At 51.8% G+C, this 8,422-nt stretch overlaps 1 protein-coding gene across 1 annotated transcript in view; it reads left to right on the top strand.

Moving 5' to 3' along the window:
- The first annotated feature begins 3,845 nt into the window (after positions 1 to 3,845).
- Positions 3,846 to 8,422, top strand: part of Rbfox1 (RNA binding fox-1 homolog 1) — a 1,523,799-nt gene continuing 1,519,222 nt past the window's right edge. The window contains exon 1 of the mRNA XM_057774158.1: positions 3,846 to 4,629. The gene's annotated coding sequence lies outside the window, so the exon portion shown is untranslated. The remainder of the gene's footprint in view (positions 4,630 to 8,422) is intronic.

Raw genomic sequence — 8,422 nt, 5'->3', positions numbered from 1 at the left:
GGTGGGGATTCTGAGGGCCAGGCACACTGTGCTGTCCTGACAGATGTTTAGAAGATAAAAAGAGGCAGGAGGAGTCTGCAGGATATTCCGGGCTGGAGGACCAGCCTGTGCAATGAGTCACAGGTCAGCCAGAGAAAAGTATACCTGTGACACCGAGCCAGAGAGAGAAGCAGAGCGCCCAGAGGATGGGGACCCTTGTAGAGGATGTCCATAGACATTATCAGGAAGATGAGGAGGAGGCACAGCCCACTCAAGTTGAAGTGTGAGATGATCAAACTTGCATCCTAGATTAACCTTTGTGAGGCTGAAATTCCTCCCCTCTCTTTCTCCCCTTCGCTTCCCTCTCCTTCCCCTCTCCAACCTCTCCTTCCTCTTCCTCTCCTCACCCATTCCCTCTCTCCATTCTTTTCCTCCCTTTCCCCTTCTTTCCCATCTCCTCCCTGCTCTCTTACTTTCTCTCCCTTTTCTACTCCTACCCCCTTCTTCCTTCCACTTCCTGTCCTGCTATTGCTGTTACTATCTTTGTTCTCAGCTCCATTTTAAACTCATGCTTCTACTATACCAAATGGACAGTACTTTCCATGGCCAGTAGGAGGAGCCAGAGTCTCCCTCTTCTTTGTAACCACAGCAGGGGTACTGTTCCCCTAGGTTGTCCTAGGAGCTGTCCAGTCAGCACCTCCCACGATCATTCAGTTTCAACACAGATGTGACTAGAACAATCTAGTGTCTGAACTGAACAGGTCACTGTGGGAAATGAAGCAGCCTGTTCTTTCCAGACAGGGGGAATGATGCGGTGCCATTGGGATGGTGACAATAATTTTATTTTAAGTTTCAGTGGCTGTCTTCCCTTCCTTTCCCTTCCTCCCTCCTTCCTGTCTTCCCTCCCTCCCTGCTTTCCTTTCTTCCTTCTTTTCCTTCCTCTCTCCCTCCCTCCTTTCTTCCTTCTTCCCCTCACCCTTTCCTCCCTTCTCCCCCTCTCTCCCTCCCTCCCTCCCTCCTTTCCTCATCAATCCCTCCCTCTCTCCCTCCCCCCTCTCCCTCCCCTCTCCTTTAGATAGTTTCACCATATAAACCTGAATGGCCCAGAACTCTCTGTGAGAACAGGCTGGCCTCCGCCTCTGCCTCTACCCCATGTGAGCCACCATGCCTTGGTTCTTGTTAAGTAGCAACACAGGCACTAGTGGTCACCTCCAGCGTTCATGACTGATATATCAAAACCTGTTTCTACTCCCAAATAAATAAACAAATCAGAACAGATTCAAACTCACCTTGATTTTTGGATTTGTAGTTTTTTACTTCATTTATGATTGTAAACTTATGTGTTAGAAATAATAAATTGGCTCAGCCATCAGCCATTTTATGAGCCAACCGTCAGTGTCTCTGCCTTGAGTGCTCAGGTCCACGTCTCCCCCTCAGAACCTCAGTGCGGGAGAACAGAGAAGCACTTCAACAGAACTCCCCATTAGCTGCCATTTATTTCTTCTCCCATTATTGGTAATTTGCCTCTAAGTTGAGAATCCCTCTTTTACAAGGCACAGCATCTCCTGCTCGGCTGGACAATTACATTGAAATTCTGTGGCTCTCGTGAAGAAAGCAGTTTTTGGGGGAAATGATTATGATGTTGCTAACCTAGATTTATGGCCTCTTTGTGCTTTCTGGGAAGGATAAGAGACAATGAGAAAAGAAAACACAGTTGTTTACATACAAATGTATTATTGTTGGGGAGAGTCTTGAGAACTCCCCCCCCCCCCCAGGTTACACACAAGCCAAACTGCAAGTGACTGGTGCGGGTGGCAGAGGCAGCTCTGTGAAGTTTGCAAGGGTGCTCTCTCAAATAAGTGTGACTTCTAATTGCACGGTTTTCATAGATTGATGGTTGTGGGTAGGAGAACACTGTTTCCTAGATGCTGAAGGAAATGTAGACTACATAATAATGATGAATGATAATAATAATATAAAGTAGTGACTAGTAAGTCTGCCACCGATGGGACCCTGGGGACATTCACTTTGGCGACATCCCAGAGGAACACAAGGGGGTGTGGTGGGCCTTGCTTCATACTGTTAACCAGAAACCAGTGGCCTCAGGTCAAGAGCTAGCAATGAGCGATGAGGTCTGAAGTCTGGCCTTCCTGAGGTGCATCTGTTCCTCAGCAGCAGGGTGATGCAGTGGCTTCCCTGGGAATGAGGTAGACCTGCCCTGGGGATCCAGGATACTGGCAGAGGACTTGAGGTCTCCAGCAAATGTTAGAGCTGGCTCCTTAGAAGACTTTATTGTGTAACATAATCATTTGGAATGTAAATGAGAGAGGGAGAGAGAAGAGGAGGAGGGGAGGAAGGAGGAAAGAAAGAAGGGAGGGAAGGAGGGAGAAAAGACAGATGGGAAAAGGAAGCTAGGAAGAAAGACAAGAGGGAAGAGAGAGAAGGGAGGAGGAAGAAGAGGAGGGAGGGAAAATGGAAAAGGAAAGAGATCAAGAGAGGGGAATGAAGGAGAGAGGGATAACAGGGAAGGGGAAGAAAGAAAAGAAAGGAGGGAAGGAGAGAAGGGGAAAGGAGGGAGACACGGAGGGAGGGAGGGAGGGAGGGAGGGAAGGAGGGAGGGAGGGAGAGAAGGGAAAAGGAGGGAGACAGGGAGGGAAAGAGAGAAGGGGAAAGGAGGGAGACAGGGAGGGAGGGAGAGAAGGGAAAAGGAGGGAGACAGGGAGGGAGGGAGAGAAGGGAAAAGGAGGGAGACAGGGAGGGAGGGAGAGAAGGGAAAAGAAGGGAGACAGGGAGGGAGGGAGGGAGACAGGGAGGGAGGGAGGGAGGAAGGGAGGGAGGGAGGGAGAGAGGGGAAAAGGAGGGAATGAGAAAGAAAGGGGAGGAGGAGGAAAGGGCAGAAGGAAGGAGAACAAGAGAAAAGGGAAAGGGAAATAGACTTTCGAGCTGGGAAGCCAATGGAAAACTCGGCAGCTTCCCTGCTTTACTCTCCAATCCCTTAACTTTCCAACGTGTGAAACAGGCAGATTCCGTGTATCAGTTTCATCTGACTGTTGAGATGACACAGGGCAAAGGTCATAAACTCACATTGTAGTGTGAGTTGAATAGGAAGGCCTAGGCAGAACCACGGGGTCTGCCTTTCAAGGAGCTGCTGGGAAGATAGATTGGGTCCCTAACCACAGAAGCACTCTGCCCACTAAGAAGTGGCCACTCAGGGTGTAGGTTAGGTCGGGCCAGGTCTGACTTTCAGAGCTAGAGATCATCTAGATGGGTCTAACTTTTTGTTTCTGCCAGGCAGAGAGATTCGAGTACTTGCCAGAAACTTCTTAGAACAGAAGTGGACCAGGGTAAGGGGGCTCCATCTCCTTAACCTTCCCTAAGATTCCTTTTCCTACATTGGCTGGGAGGGACTCAGGAGGGGGGTGCGGAAAGGAGCGAAGACGGGAGAAGTGCTCCGGTTGGGGTGCTGAATGAGCAAATCCACTTTGGGAAGAGGCAAGCAGGGGCATTACCCTGAAGACCTCTCGAAGGCAACTTTCACCCCTTGTGCGCTTTAGGAAGAAGAGCCTGGGGGCTCTGAATCCCTTGCCCAGAGTGGCTGCTGGAATCCAAGGCTGCACGCGTGACCGTGACCGCGGCGGCGCCGGGGAGGGAGGGGGGAGGGGGCGCTCCCTGGTGCTCGGGATTATTTTTGGCTCGCCAGCCCGGCTGCTCGCTGCTATCGCGCGCGCGCGCGCGTGCGCGCGCACATACACACACACGCGCGCACACACACACACACACACGCACACACACACACGCATACACATGCACACATTATCTCGTGCTCTCCCTCGTTCTCCTTTGTTTATTTTCTAATCTGGATTTTGTTGGTTGTGCTCTTCTTCGCTTCCCTCTGGCCCGGCTTGCTAGAACTCCCGCGGGCCACCGGTGCACTCCTGCTGCTCCCCAAATCAGCGTCACCCTGTCCCCTCCTCCCGGCCTCCTGGAGCGCGGGGTTTGAAGGTCACCTCCTTTCTAGTTCCCCCAGCAAGCCCAGCCGCCGCCGCCCTCCTCCATCTGGAGCCCAGAAGTGTCAGTCGCTGCGGCTGCTACCACAGATAGGGGTCCGTGCGGGGTAGAGGGGAGGGGAGCCCGAACTCAGAGCCGAGGGGGGAATTCCTCCCTCTTCGCATCGCGCCAGACCCGGCTGCACCCGCGGAAGAGTGGGGGCGCTGTGCCAGCTTCAGGACCCACGCGTGCGCCTCGCGGACCCGAGAAGCCACCAGCGAGTCGCGCAGCTTGCATCTGGAGGGGACAGCCGAGCGCCCCGCCCCGGCGTCCGGAGCCGACAACTCTGAGCGTCCTCCCTGCTCAGGGCAGATCTGAGAAGACCGTGCGCATCTCCAGATCCCGAGAACCCCGCGCTCCAGACCGGGTGGCCTCGGCCATCAGGGCCCCTTAGGGGTGATCCGGACCTTCGCCGCGCCCAGATACAGGGCGCGGCTGACCTGCCCTGAAGTTGCGGCCAGCTTGTGTGAGAGAATTCGGCATCACAGTTCGTTGCCTCTGGCGAATGCTGAACGTGGCTGTGGGGTGCACAGAGCACTGAGGAATCAGGGGGTCCTGAATCCAGGAGGAGGCGACAACTGTCGGGCTCCCGAGGAGTTCTAGGTAAGTCCAGGCAGAGTCGCCCGCTTCTGCGCTCCCTAATCAGGACCCAACCCAAAGGGTCCCAGGAAAGGAAAATCGAGGTTCCACCAAAGCTGGTCTCCCAGAGCGACTCTGGGTGTGTTGGATCAGGAACTTTCTGCAGGGCAAGAGGAGCGATCTCTTGGCCAGTTCTTGCAGGGACCCCCCCCCCCCGACCTTGAGCCCCCCCACCCCACACATTGTCTCTTCTCTCTTCACGTCCTTCTTTGCCCAAGAACGTTCCTCCCAAGCTCCCAAGATGCCCCCTCTGTCCTCCCAGCGCTTCCCAGGGGCAGTATCCTGCCTGCGCACTTTGGGTCAATCTTCTGGGTCGACTACCTGGGGCACTGGGCGCACCTTCTGGTTCTCTGCTGACTCCCAAACTCGCAGCTCTGTTGAAGTAAGAGGGAGGAGGCACCTTGGTGACTGGAAGGCTCTTTGGAAGGGCAAAACCACCGATGAGGAGCGGGGAAGAGCACATTGGGTGAGGGAGGACAGCTGTGTTTATTGCCAGGTCAATGTCCGGCCGCGTTGGACCCCAGAAGAAGAGGTCAGCATGGAAACCTTGGAGCTGGGACGTGCCCCCTGGTACCTTGGGTGCCTCTTGGGGGCTGGGGGGAGGGGAGAACTAAGATCTCAGCGCTGCCTTGGAGAGTAGGCAGGGGGTCCTCCCAGTCTTGGCCAGTCTCTCAGTACCATGGAGATGAAAGCAAAGGCAGAGCTGGCTGAGCTCACCCAGTGGGCCACCTGGCCACGAAGCTCCTGGAGCCTCCAAGGTCCCAGCTTCAGAAACCAGGTGTCTCACAGCACCCAGAAGATGTCTGCCTGACGGCTGAGGGAGGGGAAGACCCCAGTGCCCAGTCCACCCTAGAGCCACTGGTCATCTCCTCTGTCAGAGACTACACCAGGAGGCTCCTGATGTCCCGGCAAGCTCCAGTCCAGGGCATGCCTGCGTGCCTGCCTGCCCCAGAGTGATGGAGGGGGATTGGGCCTGGCTTCTACCGAGTTTAGAAGTCATCATCAGGCAATATGGGAAACAGTCTCCCAACTAAGGGTTTTCTCATTTGAGCTTGGAAATGGGAGAGGTGTCGTGGATCACTCTTTATAATTATATTAGTTTTTACTTTGAAATCGTTCGCAAGGAACCGACCTGGCCTTGTCCTGACGAGTTCAGAGAGGACCACCCACTGCAGGTCCTCCTCCACCCCTGTCCTACTTGGTCTACCCTCCCCAGGCTCTTTGTCTTTATTATCAAAAGAGGGGAAAAGGGAGAAAAATAAGATGAAAGAGGCCAAGCCTCTTCGATTTTTAAGTGACCACAGAAGCCTGGCTGGAGCCACTAGCAGATTCATTTTGGTCCAAGATTTTTGTTTTGGTTTTTAATTTTTATTCAGAAGTAAGAGCCTGAGCACCCTTCAAGGGCAGAGGTGCGGGAAGCACTGTACAGACCCACGCTGAGACTGCAAGCCCAGCTTTGTGTTGATCTCTGGAATAGCTGATCCACGAGAGCTCCGTGGATCTTCACTAAGTTAGTTTATGTGACATCTGCTGGGTTGAGATGGAAAGGGAGCCAACAATGTCTGGGGTCTAGAGAGTGGGATGTGGTGGCCCAGAAGAGCACAGCACTCCTGGCTCTGTTTCCCCCGACAACTGTGTGACCTTGGGCAAGTTCTTTAACCTCTGGCTGTGTTGATTTGCCTATACAATTGGAGCTTCAGTGGTGGCTCTGTCCTTAGGTGGGAATTGAATAACAACAAGAAATACCCAGAGTGGGACCTAGTGTGGTAAGTGCCTGAATTTTAGACATTTCCCTTTCTTTTTATTTTTTTCAACTAAACTGCTTTTCCTTTCAAGCCTCGTCATGTTCAGTGAGTTCTAGAAGTCCACTAGCTTCTTGTATGTACATCTTCTTCCTTCTAAACATACATATGTAACCAACTCTGGTAAATTACAAGAGGTGTTTCCTGGGAGGGTTGCCCGAGCTCTCCAGGTCTACCCCTGCCCTGACCTCTCCTTTATTCTGATTAGGGCCAGCTCTCTCCTGTCGGCGTGGTTGGTGGTTGGTTTTGACCTGTGGCTTCCACAGGCACCTGGACCTAAAGTCAGGTTCTGTGGCACGTATGCCTTCATCTCATCAGATAGAAGGCTGTCATCATCTCTGCCTCCTGGGATGAAAGCCCTGTGTTTTCGTAAACCCTCTTTAATTGGAAACTCACTCCTCTGGTACAGGGAATATTTTGAAAACCCAGGAATTAAAGAATGTTAAAGGTGGCTTTCTGCAGCACGTATCTTCTGACTCACACCCTGCCACGCAGGAATAAGGGATTGTGTAGCATTATCTAATTGCAACAACACAATTATGGTCATCCCTCATCCTCCATAAGGAGGAATGTAGGAGAAGGTACCCTAAGCAAACATAGTGTTCAGATTGAAGTATTTTACTTTATTGTAGTATGAACACATAATAGGGTTTACAAGTTTTTTTTCCTCCCCACCCCTTGTTTGGGAATGGAACCCAGGCTTTCAGCATACATATTATGCAACTGCTGGATCCCTGAGTCATGACCCTAGTCACTCAGTGAAGGCTTCTAGGCAGGGCCACATCTCTAGCCTCTTACTAGAGGATTCTAGAAAGGCTGGACACTGAGACACACCCACAGTCCCTCATTGGTGGATTCCAAACAGGCGCTTTAATACTGAACCATGCTTCTAGTCACTCAGTGGTGGTCTCTAAGCCAGGCCAATGCTCTACCACAGAGCTGCAGACCTGTGTCTGGAGCCCCTCCTTCATAGAGTTTTCAGAGCACTGCACACACTGCCAATTGCAAGATGCCCGTTCCCAGTCTATTTCACCTCAAGACAAACATGACTAGCAAGAGGCATTAGGAACACACACCCTACATGAGCCACCAGGTCTGTCTCCATGTCACATTCAGCAAGTCTGACCAGATCCCAGAATGACTTCAGAATCCATCTGTCTGGAGATGCCTTATATGGAGCAGGGAGCAGGAAGATGCCTGTTGAGGTCTGGGGACAGTGATTCATCAACCAACAATTTGAGTGATGTCTTGGTAAAGCATGATCTATCTCCTTTGCGCATCCTGTCTTTACCAATCACTCTGTATCTCCAGAGTTTTCTACCCTAGACCAAGCTTTGAGGACACTGTGCCCCTGACACTCATCTGTCCTATCTAGCTTGGTGATAGTCCCACATAGTGTGTGTGAGTGCTCATGAGCATGCACACGCTCACGTGTGCTTGTGTCTGTGTGTGTGCATATGTGTCTGTGTGTGTGTGCACATGTGAGAGCATGTGTCTGTGTGTGCATGTGTGTGTATGTCTCAGTGTGTCTCTGTGTGTGTACGTGTGTCATGTGTGTCTCTTTGTGTGCATGCGTGTGTGTGCATGCGAGTGTGTGCACATGTGTGAGCATGTGTCTGTGTGTGCATGTGTCTGTGCATGTGTGTGCATGCATGTGTGCACATGTGTGAGCATGTGTCTGTGTGTGCATGTGTGTGCGTGTATGTCTGTGTGTGTCTCTGTGTGTATGTGTGCGTGTGTGTCATGTGTGTCTCTTTGTGTGTGTGCTGGTGTGTGTATTTTTTCCTCTAAGGTCTGATCACATGCTGTCTGTACTTTCTCACTGATGTCTCCTTTTCAGTTTTTTAAACAGGCTTGTCCCCTGTAGCTCTAGCTACTCAAGCCATTAGGTGTTTTTTTTTTTCTAGCTTGATGAACTTAATCACACAAATTTCTATGAATTTGGTCATATTGAA

The sequence above is a fragment of the Chionomys nivalis genome, chromosome 7 (assembly GCF_950005125.1).
Source record: "Chionomys nivalis chromosome 7, mChiNiv1.1, whole genome shotgun sequence".
Lineage (NCBI taxonomy): Eukaryota > Metazoa > Chordata > Mammalia > Rodentia > Cricetidae > Chionomys > Chionomys nivalis.
This window is presented reverse-complemented; position numbering and strand designations above follow the sequence as displayed.